Source organism: Pseudorasbora parva, chromosome 25 (genome assembly GCF_024679245.1).
Source record: "Pseudorasbora parva isolate DD20220531a chromosome 25, ASM2467924v1, whole genome shotgun sequence".
Taxonomy (NCBI): domain Eukaryota; kingdom Metazoa; phylum Chordata; class Actinopteri; order Cypriniformes; family Gobionidae; genus Pseudorasbora; species Pseudorasbora parva.
Genome location: NC_090196.1, coordinates 27,579,314 through 27,594,259, shown reverse-complemented (window position 1 = coordinate 27,594,259; position 14,946 = coordinate 27,579,314). Strand labels below are relative to the sequence as shown.

The 14,946-nt window shown below is 38.5% G+C and overlaps 1 protein-coding gene across 6 annotated transcripts in view; it reads left to right on the top strand.

Moving 5' to 3' along the window:
* The window catches only part of lingo1a (leucine rich repeat and Ig domain containing 1a), a 116,292-nt gene that overhangs the window by 58,119 nt on the left and 43,227 nt on the right, over nucleotides 1-14,946 (top strand). For 5 of the 6 annotated variants that reach the window (XM_067435891.1, XM_067435888.1, XM_067435893.1 and 2 more), the window contains one exon: nucleotides 5,161-5,300. The gene's annotated coding sequence lies outside the window, so the exon portion shown is untranslated. Of the gene's footprint in view, nucleotides 1-5,160; nucleotides 5,301-13,992; nucleotides 14,100-14,946 lie in introns of all 6 variants that reach the window. The other variant, XM_067435890.1, reaches the window with a different exon arrangement.

Below are 14,946 nucleotides of genomic sequence, written 5' to 3'. Positions count from 1 at the left end.
ATTTACATAAATATAGTTTTAATATGTGTTACTTATATTTTCTCATAATTAAATTAAAATCTAAATACATTTGTTTTGCTATCTAAATAGCTAATCTAAATATAAAGATTTGGGGAGGGGGGAATAACATTTCTGCTGTATGACTCATCTTGAGAAAAATACCATTATAAGTTCAACTAATAATCTTTTTTTGGGGGGGTTATAGAAGAGATCTCAAACTGTGCTAAAATGCTATCAACATAAATGTTGTAGCTAAACAGGTTAATATATTAAGGGATATATAGTGGTCATGAATTAATTAATTCCTTTGATTTAGAAATTGTGGCCACGAATTAAGAGGCCGTTTACATGACACCGTTTTCAACTAAAAACGTAAAACTTTTGTTTTGCCATTCATTTACATTTGCATTTTGGCTGCTTGAAAACGCAAACTTTTGAAAATGGGTTTCAAACTGGAGGTTTTTGAAAACAAAACCTGTTTTCATGTAAACTACAAAATGCAAATATGTATCTTTTAAGATTGAACATTGGTCTGGGAAGTCTACTCTGAGTTTATAACTGCACAAGAGGCATGATCAACGGGCATAGTTCAAATGACTCTGACACAATTGGATAGTCCTTCAACCAATCAGGCAAGCGATCCAGGTGACGTACATTTCAGAGCAACACGAAAACTCCAGACAGGGAACGTGTCAACAAACGTGTTGTTTTGTAGCATTGATCAGAGGTTTGCAGAAGCAGCAATGGCATCAATCGATTTTTGCAGGTTTTGCACACACACACACACACACAAAAAAACATGAAAATAAGACTCTAACATTTGTGTGCTAAACTAAAGTAGCCATTGAGCATCATCGAGAGGTTAAAAGGAATTGTATTGATGGTTGTGCGAGAGACGGGTAAAATCAAATTGCCGGTGGATTGGGCTGGGTTTACCCAGTCTTTGATGACAAAACAGCTCATCCGTAGCTTACTGGCTTTTAGGCTTTTGATAAATGTTTGTTAAATGTGGTGCTGATGTAATTTGCCATAACACTTGGTTGTTTTGGTTGTTCATTTACACCGGCATTTTGGGGTCCTGAAAATGCAAACTTTTGAAAATGGGTTTCAAAGTGCCCATTTTTGAAAATGATACTGTTATCGTCGGCATTGTGAAAACGTTCACGTCATGAGTATCACATGTTCAGTTAGTAGGCACACTGTCTCTTTACAATGTTACACCGCCACCTACTGGCCTGGCAGCAGAACCGAGGGTTTTTTTAGTCGTCGACACGGATCCATGATCGTTTTGACAACATTGTCATTTGCGCGCAGAAAACGTAAAGGAAAACCATTTCTATTTTAGTACGTCGTTGAGAAGTTGTACCCTAAGAATTTCTTCCCTCATTTTACTAAATTGTGGCCACGCTGTAATAATTTGTTCCCTTTTGTTAAATCAAAACGAGCTAAAGATTTAGTTCAACGTGCCAATGTTTTAATAAAACAAGGGAATGAATTAATAAATTGTAAGAAAGATTTTTTTATTTCAAAACACTGATAAATGATGGATAAACGTACAAAGCCCAGCAGATGACGTGGACAAAAATATATATTATGGCCATGAATTAAGAATTTATTCCCTCGTTTTAGTAAATCATAGCCAGGATTTATGAATTTGTTCTGTTATTTTAGTTATATCATGGCCACGATATATATATTTTTGTGCACATGTGTGGGCATCATCGTTTTTGCATTTTTCTGTCCTTCCATGTTGCCCTTCTGAACGTAGTGCCAGTGGCTATGTGCCCAAATGCCCATATGGTTAATCCGGTGCTGCTTTTGTTCTCTCAAACCCGGTCGGGCTATATTCATAGATGATTTGGCTCTGACCGCTGGCTTGCTACCACAGTTTTCGGTTTTAAAGCAGCATGCATTTTTATCTATACTTCTCAGTGTTATGAGATTTGTTATCATGTAGCTGAGGGTGAGATATTGATGCTCTGTTGAACTGAATGAATTTCCAGGTCCAGACTAGTGCTGGTTGCTTGTGAAGATAAAGGAGCATTTTAGTTTCACTAAAAAACATTTAATTGTCATTTATTAGAGCCGTGACCCTTGTGTAACTCAAGATAGATTGCAAATGCATTAGTGGGATTTTTCATTTTGGTCTTGTGGTGTTAAATCACACTGGAGAACATAACAATATCTCCACAATTTATAATAAACCAGTCTCAGCTTTCTATTCTGCACATTCAGGGCTATTAAAAAGACCCAGAGTGCAGTTCTGTAATACAGGAATTGGCTTTGAGGGTGTGTGCTGGTGGGATTCAGGTGAAGATGAAGCCGCAGTGGGATATTCGGTCTGAAAGGTGGCCGAGATGGTCTCGCAGCGTGTGCACGACTTCTGTATTACGCCCTGCGGTCGCACCTCGCTCCCAATCAGAGATGGGAAAATTCTAATTGTGTGGCCAAGAGGAGACAAAGAGACCCTCCCAGCGGAGGCAATCAGTAACGGTGAACACTCGCAGCAGAGCCAATCAAACGGAAGGGTTCTGAGTCATAATACTGCAGGACTCATTTAAAATATACTGAGTGCTTTTTAAACCTTGAGGAACGGTCACGTCTGCCGCAGCCATGTGAGGATACATGTAATGTAGCTTAATTTGCAATATATGTGTTGGGTGTGTTAATAAAGAAATATTTCTTTTGGGACTTTATTATGACTGCTGTTTTGGGTCATTATGTAATTGCTGAGTTGCTCAGAGGGTTTTTCAACTCTTTCCCCGCCAGCGTTTTTTGAAAAAAGTTGCCAGTCAGCGCCAGCATTTTTGATCATTTTCTCAAAAGTTTCATGGCCCCCAGAATATTTTGTTGTGTGAATATCTGAACATGCAATATACATCAAAAGAAAGAAAAAAAAACAAACCCGTTTTATCCTAGCTTCATGAATTCCTTTTTATCAATGTTTGAATGTGGGTGTTTCATTTAAAAAAAGCAACATTTTACACAAAAAGCTGAGAAAATTACGTTTTTCTGTCAAAGACAAAGATCGAGTACTTCAACACCTCTAATGCTTCACAGTCCTATAGCTCGTCCTGGGTTCACATTTCATTCAGTAACATTAGATAATCTTGATTTATGTTATGTTTAATATTGGTGATTGCGTTATTTTACATACAGTGCCTTGCGAAAGTATTCGGCCCCCTTGAACTTTGCGACCTTTTGCCACATTTCAGGCTTCAAACATAATGTTATAAAACTGTAATTTTTTGTGAAGAATCAACAACAAGTGGGACACAATCATGAAGTGGAATGAAATTTATTGGATATTTCAAACTTTTTTAACAAATCAAAAACTGAAAAATTATGCACCTGCACTGTCTCAGAGGTCCGTTTCAGAGAACAAGAAACACACCAGGCAGGTCCGAGATACTAGTGTGGAGAAGTTTAAAGCCGGAAAAGTTTGAAATATCCAATAAATTTCATTCCACTTCATGATTGTGTCCCACTTGTTGTTGATTCGTCACAAAATATTACAGTTTTATATCTTTGTTTGAAGCCTGAAATGTGGCAAAAGGTCGCAAAGTTCAAGGGGGCCGAATACTTTCGCAAGGCACTGTATGCATCTGTTTACATGCGATCGCTTGTTTCTGCTGCTTCTTCGCCTGTGTTTTGAACCAGAGATTCTGTACTCATTAAGAAGATGTGTAATAGCGCCCCCCTACCGTCGAACAGTGAAAAACAAAGCCAGAAATTTCCATCAATGGCAGGGTGAGAGTTAACATGTTGCCGTGCGGTTTCTAGGGTGGTCTGTGTAGTGATCTGACTTGAGTATTTCCTTCACTGTACGTCCATGGGATTTTTTTTTTGTTGTTGTTGCAATTGGTGTTTTTAAACTGTAATCATATAAAAAAAAAAAAAGCAGGTTTCAGTTGTTGCTTTACTCTCATACCCAGACTTTCAATTAATCAGGGTAATAAATCAGGGTTTTATATGAACATTGATTATTAAAATTAACTATTATGTTTAGAGGTTTGATAATATAAATAAATAAATAAAATGTGTTATAATCCTCACAAATATCCCTCAATTGTCATTTCCACAAGAATCAGTAATTAAGTATGTGTTCACACCATGGCATGTTTGGTTCGATTCAAATGAACCCTGGTGTGATTGCTCTGTTGGTGCGGTTCATCAGATTAAGTGTGAACGCTGCCATCTGAACCCTGGTGCGCAACTAACAAGAGGACCCAGACCGCTGAAAAGATGGGACTCGCTCTGTTTCCAAACAAGCTCTGGTGCGGTTCGACTGAAATATGGACGAGACACAGACCAAAGACATGTAAATGGGACATGATGTAAGATGCAACCCTAAAAATTATAGAGCGCTCCAGCGTAACAATTTTTTCTCGTCGAAAAAATTGATGTTTCAATTTTTGAAACATCAATTGAAACATCAAACAAATGATGTTTTCTCCTCGCAGCAGATCTCGGTTTGTGTGTGAGACGGAGGGTTTCCTGTCGTTGTTATTATGCATCATTTCCAATCAAGCTGACATTTTGTCCAGAACATTATTTAATTTTGTGCATTTAAAATGCTCTTAGCAAGGCAATGCAGCCGAACGTTTTGTAACAAAAATGTTTAAAATGCCCATCCACCATGCACCGAAGGCTGTTACATGCCATGTGTAATTTGAGATTTGGTGGAAATAACACCATAGTGAAATTGCATTTTAAACATCTTTGGGACCAAAAAAAAACAGACGGAATTCTCCTGTGATGAATTTGTATTCACTAATAGGACATTCTTAGTAAACTAATTAAGCTAATGAGAGTGTGAAAAGACTTCACAGTAACAAATAGTGTCCTTAGCTGAAGACAGAAAGAAGTCTAAGAAATGTGCACACGTTTAATTTGAGATATCAATCATGTCTGTAGGGTGCAGGGTGATATAGGGTTCAATACTTTGTGTTGGGCTCTGTTCAAATCCCTAACCTTCAGTTTGAGCAATAGTACCAATAGTAATGGCTGGCTCAGCAAATGTGGCTATTATATGAAATATATATATATTCAAAGACACCCTGACAAATTTGGTACAATTCAGTCCAATAAAATGCACCCAAATGCTGTTGTGCCATTGGGTCTGAAATATTGACTTTTTCTTTATTTTTATCATTCTAGTTTCGTCTGTTGTGGGATTTTCCACCGAGGAGACATTAAGACAGGGGAATGTGGACCCGGGAGAGAACGTGTCTCCATCTCCTGCACGATTCCCTGTGAACCAGCCTCCGTCCTAAAGAGCAGAGAAGCGTTTACTGCCCGTGAGTACAACTCAGCCTCTCCTGCAGAGCGAGTGATTTGTGTTTCTGTGATGTTATGTAAGTGCTGGCATGGTATTTTTCCTCAGTATACTGCCTTCTCCTGCAGCTACACTTTAAATCATATTAAAGCCAATGTGCCAGTAAAGAAATAGAGTTGATTTCGAAATAAAAGAGATGCCGCGTTGACAGTCTGTGGGCGGGGTGAGTGATGTCAGCATATCTGACAGACAGCCGCCTCTGTCTCTATCTATCTATCTATCTATCTATCTATCTATCTATCTATCTATCTATCTATCTATCTATCTATCTATCTATCTATCTATCTATCTATCTATCTATCTATCTATCTATCTATCTATCTATCTATCTTTGTCTGTCTGTTAGTCTTCAAAGCTATTCAAAGTTTCATAGTATTGCACTTTGAGACATCTTTGTCGATGGATAATAACTCATATTTGAAGACTATTAAAAATCTGTTAAGTATGCAACAAAATGGCCCGAACTGCAGCGTATATACTACGGCACATTTCAAAATGACAAGAAACACAAAAATAAATAAAGCTCTTCCTCCTTGTAGTTTGTTGGTAGATTATCAATAAATAACTCTCGCTGTAAGTTTGTATGAGAACACATTTCGGCATTATACCTCCAGTAGAATGACCTTGTAATTGACATTTATATTTTGAAATTAACTGTGTAAAGTGTGCACTGATATGACAGAAAACAGCAGGCAGGGGCTTTTCGTGACTAGAATGGGCTGAAGTGTGGACTAGTATTCATGCTGATAGTCAAAAGCCTAGCTATGAGTCTTTTAGATCTAACATGCTGTAATGGCTTTTTCAATGTAATTGGTTGTGAAATAGTTTGCTTTATGCTGGGCTGTTTTTTGCACCTCTGTAGCTGGAAGGAACCATGAGGTAAAAAAAGATCCGCCCAGGGTAGAAGGATAAATGAACCTTGTATTATTTTGGTGTGTCATTTTGAATGATAGCGTATGAATTCCAACCCATAAGCCAGGATTTGAAAGCCATATCTGCTCGGAAACATTACAGCCTCTCTCCCTCTCTTTCTCTCTTTTTCCTCGACTTGCTTCTGTTCTCCATCATTTATCGCAACTGTGCGGAGAGGAAACCAGGCTGCAGTAAAACTGACGGACGGCATTTCGCATGACTGAAGACAAACGACACGCTAGATTCTGCATGTGTGAATCTCTTTCACGAAAACAGGAAAGATAGGAGCTCAATTTCCGTCTAAGAGTGAGATGAGATGGTTAAGTTGTCCTCTCTCTTTCTCTGTCCTTTTCTCAAAGATGTTTTTTGCTGTTCAGAGTCTTGTGGAGGTTCAAAGGAGCTTCATTTTCTCTCGACTTTTTCTGTCAGATCACACATCCTGTTCAATTTACGGTAAAGCAATGGCAGCTGCTTTTAGGGTAATTTTTTTTAATATATATATTTTTTAAATGAGGGTAATTTTTTCATAAATACAACTAGCCTGGTTAAAACCAGACCATTCGCAGTAGTAACTGAGTTATCTATCTATCTATCTATCTATCTATCTATCTATCTATCTATCTATCTATCTATCTATCTATCTATCTATCTATCTATCTATCTATCTATCTATCTATCTATCTATCTATCTATCATCTGTCTATCTATCTATCTATCATCTGTCTGTCTGTCTATCTGCCTGTCATCCATCTGTCTATCTGTCCATCCATCCATCTGTCTGTCCATCCATCCATTCATCCGTCTGTATATCTGTTCATCCATCCATCTATCTATCCATCCATCCATCCATCTCTGTCCATCTGTCTATCTCCCCATCCATCCATCCGTCTGTATATCTGTTCATCCATCCATCCATCCATCCATCCATCCATCCATCCATCCATCCATCTGTCTATCTGTTCATCCATCCATACATCTTAGTGTTTTTTCACCTAATAGTAAGTAAACGCATGTTTGAACACCTAATAATCCATTTCTGTCTACATTGTGTATAACTCAAGCTGTGATTGGTCTAGTCACTTGTCAGTCACATCAGCAAGTGGGTGATTCTTGGAACGAATAAGCAGACCAGACTTCATGTGAGACTTTGTTACTGTCAGTAATGTGCGTATAGTCTTGACTGGTAATATTCATATGCAGGCAGATGGTTTCTGTGCAATGGCTCTTCTGCGAATTATTAAAATATCAGTTTTCTCTGACAGCAGAACTTTGCTGCTCGCCTACAATCAGAACAAAATGAGATCAGAACAGCCCTGATGAACAGTGTCATTTCAACCCCTAACACATACAGGGTGGCAAACACAAGGTGCTGATGCATGCTGGGAAACGCTGCGGATCTCTCCTGAAAGAACTGATTGTAATTGTTAGAAAACTCAAGCAAAAGACACCCTGCTCGCCTCTGTTTATGCATTTGATTAGTGTGTGTGCGACTGAAAAAAATAAGAAAAAAGACTAAAGGTTGAGAAACTGAGCGGTACTTTGTGAATATTCATATGAACATTTGAATATTCATGTTCATGAATCCATGCATGACTAATGAGATAAAGAAGTGTTTATGCTGCCTCACAGTAAATTTGACTGTAATCTGAGTGTCCTGTGCTGTTGAATAGCTGCCACTGAGATATAAAACCATCAGAGGTGGAAAAATGGATTTCTGGAAGCATGTGTGCTGGAGAAAGATTTGGTGTAATCTGCGTTTAAGAGAGGGGACTCGTCGTCAAGGTCAGTCTTTTCCCTCTGAGAGGCGGCAGTGTGAAGACATTTCTCGGGCGGTGAGGAGGCTGCTGGGAAGGAGATTTGTAGCCGGTGGTGAGGGGAACGGAAAGAGTTTGGAGATTATGCCACACATGCATGAATCTGGAGGGCGGTAACGTGAGCTGGAGCGGGAAACTGGTGACCAGACTCCTCAGAGTACGCACACCACGACAATGTTTGCTGGAGTAGTGTGCAAAAGCTCTTTTGGAGCTCAGAAGACTCAATGGAGTTCTCAATTAGGTGTCGTTGAACTGTTTTGGACGAAACATGAGAGAATTGTTGACATAGAGCTATCAAATTAATGTGGATAGCAGATCAGTTAAGCTAAAAAAAAATGTTCGCTGGGTTAAAGGGATGGTGCACCCAAAAGTGAAAATTACCCAGATTTGCATCTTAGGTGTGTATGACTTTCTTCTTTCAGACGAACACAATCAGTTATATTAAAAATGTCCTGGCTCTTTCAAGCTCTTAAATGGAAGTGAATGACAGCCCAAAATTTGATTCCCAAAAAAGTGCATCCATCCATTATAAAAGTGCTCCACACAGGGGTTAATAAAGGCCTATTGAAGCGAATCGATGGGTTTGTGTAAGAAAAAATCCATATTTAACACTGGGGTGACCCCGAACAGTCGAAGATTCAATGCATCGATATGCGGAGCTAGATTCGACCACCGATCTCACGGTCGAATCTTTGCGGTGTTATGAAACGAGGATCATACCATTTAGGCAATATGCTCAATGTTTTAAAGACGTGGCGCGGTGCTGAGCTTAGCGTCCGGTGTGCGACCCCTTAAAAGGGCGCTGAACTTCGCACCACGCCGCATCTTTAAAATTTGAACACATTTAGCTCTTCTGTCAGAAGTCGATTCAAAATTGAGCTTGTGTGTATATAATGTATGCGTCTGGTGGCGGTGTGAGATAGCGGAGACGCGGCGCTGCACTTTAGGCACAATCAGCTTAAGAACATTCATGTAAACACACTCAAAGTGTACTTTTCCTCTCTAGGCAGGTTTTTTTTGGGGGGTTATTTATCAAAATGTTCTTTTATATATTTGTGTGATGTTCTGTATTTCGACCGCGGCTTTAAAATGTTATGAGAACGTTTTACAAATGTTTGTTCACCACATTACCTATTTAAACCTAAATAAGCAAGCCATTGTCAGTTCGTCTGTCAGTTTTCTGTCAGTTGACAACAAAAGTTGTTGCTGTGTGCAGTGTCTAAAGGAAAATAAAAGTTGTTTTACCCCTCCCAACTCATTCACACACACACAGATGATTCGACTATCTGTCGACCATTCTGTTTTGAATGTGTAAATCCTTAGTCGACACGGGGACACCCCTATTTAACACTTAGAAGAGCAACGATAAACTACGAACTCTGATTGAAGAATGTCATATACACCTAGGATTGCTTGAGGGTGAATAAATCATGGGCTAATTTAACTTTTTGGGTGAACTATCCCTTTAAGTTGGCCCAGTTGGACAGAACACATGCTGGGATAGGAGCACATTTTAGTTGCACACTTTAACCCAATGTCAGTTCATTTTGACTAAAAGCTGGGTTAATTTTACCTCGTAAATAGTTATTATTTCCATTTTTCTTGTGTTGTTGTTGTGACACCCGCTGATGATTATTCAATATGGCCGCGCCGAATCTCTCACTCAGTCTGCAACGTAAGCGAACCTAGCCGATGTGAAATAATGTTAGCGGAGCAAATAGTGGTAGCTAAATGTAATTTAAAAGACGTGTCTTTGTCTGTACAGATATACAAGTGAATACACACCTTAAAGTTATTCAGGAAGATCACCGGAAGTTTTCTCTTAGGACAGAGTCCTGGACTCTAGTGGAGTTGCTCTCAGTGGGTTACTATAACCCAGCAGGCTGGGTAGTTGGTGAGGCGGTGCATTGTTTCTACTGTCTAGGTAACCCAGCAGTGAAAAATTTGAAAATAACCCAACAGGCAGAACCCAGCTAATTTTAGAGTGAGACTTTGGTGTCTTGGCAAATCTGAGAGTTAGTTGAGATCTCTTCTCAAACACATTAGGGCATTTTTCAGAACAGCATATGCAAATGTTTGCTCTCCATTTAATCTCACTGATTTATAGGAGAAACAGTTGAGATATTAATTAATAATATGATTTTTCTTCCCTAATGTGGCATACTCTAACTCGCTCGCTGATTTAATGTGCCAAAATGTGCATAATTTTTGCTGATGTAAAATGCAAAATGCTCTTGTTGGTTTTCATCATGAAGCACTTAAATGCTCAAAATTTGTTCTGAATTTAATCACAGCTGACAGTAATCCAACAGTAATATGGTGACAAATAGGTTGTAATATGTAGGTTCTAGATTTCCAGCAGTGATTATAAATCTGGGGTGGTTCCAAACCAGCCTGTGACCGCTTTAAATATTCTGGTTTTATAAATATCCTGCCTCAAAAATAGACCCTATGTGAGATGTTGCTAATCATACGGACATTATGACAGAGTGTAAATGAAGCCAAAGCAAAGGCACACCATTATTCAAGTGGCTACGTGATTACATTTGCCTGAAATGGCTCTATCGTGTAGGAACAGAATTCCCAGGTACCTCCTCGGGTCACGAGGGAACACTGACTCGATCTTTCTTATGCAAAATTCGAGTGGTAATTCCAGATGAGCCCATCTGATTAGTTCAGCCGCAGGAGGGGCCTGTGGGTATCTCTGATTCGCACCCTCGGTGTGGTCAAAGTGAGGCCATCGTTCCTTTTGGGGAATGCAGCGATGGGTTTTTAATCATCCCCGAATTACATCAAACTCTGCAGGATTATCTCCCCTGCTGCCATCTGCCTCTTAATTAAATTGTCTTTAGACTGAGTTTGTCTATTGGGATGATATGGGAGGATCTACCTAAAGGAAATCAATCAAACAACCTCATGATCCCTCGGAAAACACTTTTTTGAGAGCTTTGCTTTTCCTCCTGACCTCTAGCTGGTTCCCTGGGCCTGCGTAAAACACACCGTTGGTAAAGATTTTCTGCTTATTTCCACACCAGTGTTTACATGTGTAGTTTCCCCTATGGCAGGGGTCTCAAACTGAGATTATCACTCACTCAGGTGTTACTAATTTATCCTTAAATCCAGACCACAAATCAATTTTTATTTTCTGAGATTGGCTTTGCCCTTTAATTTGATCCCTTTTCTTTAGGGTTGCAGTGAAGTAGCCTAATATGCATTTTAAAATTTGAAATGTTAAAGCACATTGGGCAGAGGTTTTTTCAAATATTTTAATGCCAAGAACATGAAAATGTGATGCCTCGGGACAGACCTTCTTCATCTATATATTTAAAAATCTGCATGAAATGGAAGTTGTGAAAGTGTTTTCTACTCTATTGTGACTGATATCCAAGTGAAGCGGCTTCTCAAACAAGAACAAATCTAGGGCGGGGCTTGATTTTGTCTGTGAGGAATTGATTGGATGGTTATGGTTTGCTATTGGTCGACCTTGCCCCAGTAAACACATCATCAGAGAACAGAAAATATATTGCTACAAGAGGGAGAAGTTATTTTAATTCAAGATTATGAGGACACATGAATAAAATAATGTGCATGGATAAATCTCCATCTATATGTTTTAAAGTCTATATGAAATGGAAGTTGTGAGTGATATCTGAGAGAAACGGCTTCTCAAACAAGAAAAATGTAGGGCAGGGCTTGATTTTGTCTGTGGGGAATTGATTAGATAATTGTGGTTTGCTATTGGTCGATCTCATGTGAGTGACGGGTTGCCCCGCCCTCGTGCCAGTAAACTCGTGATTTACCTAACAAACTAAAAATTGATTAACAAAATTATATTATTTGCTTTTTGCATTGTCTTTAATTTTTAAAAAAAGTCTTATTTCATAAAATTATATGCAAAAACAATTTTGAGTGGTAAAGACGTATGCTTTTAGTCACTGATTTCTTTAGAATATGATAATATGTATTTTAAAGGGGGTAGCTGTGAATATTAAAGGGGTGGTTGCATGTGATTTCACTTTTTTAACTTTAGTTAGTGTGTAATGTTGCTGCTCGAGCATAAACTGTATCTGCAAAGTTACAGCGCTGAAAGTTCAATGCAAACGGAGATATTGTCTTTTAAAGTTACGGCAGTTTATTGCCTACAAAAATGGCCGGTTTGGACTACAACGAGCTTCTTCCTGGTTGGTGACATCATAAACCCTCGCTAGTCTCCGCAGATGTGACTTCTGCCCGTAATGGGAAGGGGCGTGGCGTTTCCGGACAACCTGTGCTTGGCACTTCAGCCAATAAAAATACAGGAAACTACATTTGGCCATCTAACCAATCTAAGACCATTGCATTATTCAGAGGGATGGGCTTCACAGAAGCAGGAAGCAAACAAGCCGTTCAAAGGACAGTGGAGACAGCAGTGTGGAATAAAGGGAAAATATTAGAAAAATACAGCTTTAAAAAAAAGAGAAGTATTAAGACATGTTATACTGCGCCCCATAAACACAACCAAGCCTAGAAAAAAAACCACGGAACCACCCCTTTAAGGATTACTGGTTAAGGAAACCTGTTTCGTGACGACAACAAACAAGCACTCAATTCCTATTCCCTATATAGTGAACTTCAATGCGACGACTAGATGGCTTCCGTTTTATAATCAGTGAAGCCGTCTACATTGGCTGCGCTACATTCGATGCTCCTTCAGATGATGAACGCCCCATCCTTATAAATTTAAATACCTGACCATTACATCAAAGCCGGCTCGTGATGCTTCTGGTCTCATAATAGGACTGCTACCTGCCTGATCTTGAAGGAGCCAATTACAGTTCATTGCAGGCATCATTAGTCCCCTAAACATGCAGAGCAGTGCGTGGATGAGGGAGAGACGAGTCGCTCAACTCTGAAAAGGTCTTTCCATGCATCAATAACTGCCAAGAAATGTATATAGACAAAATTTGAGGTTGTAAAATGTATCTGTTTGGTAATTTGAGAGCTCTGCTCTATAATGCTGATCTGTTCTGAGAAACAGCTGATGTTTTCAGTTACATTCTGCATCTGATTTGTGTACACGGCATTATAGCAACTCTATCTCTCTGAGAGATGTTTGAAGAGAATTTGTGAAAATAAAATCCATCTATCCTCACATTTACAGCAGGATCATTGTACCAGCGTTAGATATTTATGAACCCACTCAGAAGGTACAGGAGTTGGCACACATGCATGCATACTTAGATTTTGAAATAATATAACGTCATTGAGCTGTAAAATAGCCCGTGCTGGTTTATTCTCTTGAAGATTGTGATGAGACATCTTGGCACAAACAGCAAACTTTTGTCCAAAGTTCAAGCTGCTCTGCATTGAAATTCTGCTGTCCATCCATATTCTGCTGCCATGCATTTTCTTAACTTGCCTTGTTCATAAGCTAAATGCTTTTAATTGATCTCACTTTGAGTGTTCATCTGGGCAATTCTGTTTACTGAAGTCGTAATCGAGACACAGGATAAAAATATACTATTGGTTTCCACACAGATGCTACAGTACATGATCAATTCTCATCCCAACAGTGAAGCTAAAGAGGACTTAAAGGGATAGTTCACCCAAAAATGAAAATTGGATGTTTATTTGCTTACCCCCAGGGCATCCAAGATGTAGATGGGAGATAGATATTAAACTATTATAACTATTAAAGATATATATATATCGGTTGAATGAGAATCTATGTACACATATCTATGATCGTGCCGGTATTTTGACCTTCTTCGGTGGAAGTAATGGCGTTGGGAATATAAGATGAGATTCGTCTGCTATGAGGTAAAAAATTACAAATACTGTTAGGTTTCACACAGAAACCAATCGTTGTGTCTTAAGATATCAATGTATAGCCACGAGCCACAGGGTTTAATATTAATTCGTATGCCTGTGTGTTTTTTACTCTCATAGAAATACACCCCATTGACATGCATTATACGAGCAACGGTTGGAGTTAAAAATCTTCATTTGAGTTTTACTGAAGAAACAAACACACCTACATCTTGGATGCCCTGGGGGTAAGCAGATAAACATCACATTTTATTTTTATTTTTGGGTGAACTATCACTTTAATACAAGTACTGTACGATTTCAGCACTGTTGGAATTACTGTCAGATTTCAGAACCCTATGGTTTCGGTTTTGTAAGGTTTTATTGCTTTAGGTTTCAGTACTGTAGCGATGCATTTTTGTAGTTTATGCAGTTTTGTAAAATTTCAGTGCTATAACACTGTGTAATGTCAGTGCTGCAGTGTTTTAGCACTGTAAAATGTCAGTATTAGAGAGTTTATTGGTGTTGCTAAAGCACTGTAATCATACATTTAATTTCTGTAAAAAAAAAATTTTAAGTGCGTTGGATTTACATGATTTAATTGTGTACATCGGTCCCACATGAATCAATAGCGTTAAACAAACATAATTTGTTCATGTAACTTCAACACTTCCTCCACTTCAATTTCATATACTTTTATGTTACACAACTGAATTATAATATTGCACTAGCTAGTTGACTAAATTTTAGCTATAGCACTAGCACACATTAACATCTTAAATGCTCCAGCACATGCTCCACTCTTCTCCACAATGGTAACCCACAATCATTGAAATTCTTCTAATAATTCCAACATAATTGAATAAACTCTATTAAACACAATCAAGTCTCCCCCTTTCTCATTTTGCTCGAAAATACATTTAAAAAAAAAACACTTTTACATAAAATAACATTTACTCGCTCTTGATTTAGCCATATGCAAATCATGCTGGGAACTAACAAGCCCCACCTAGTTTCAGTTAATGCAACACATTCATGTAACACAACATAAACAGATTAAGTTTGACTTCAATTTGATTTATATTTAAATGGATT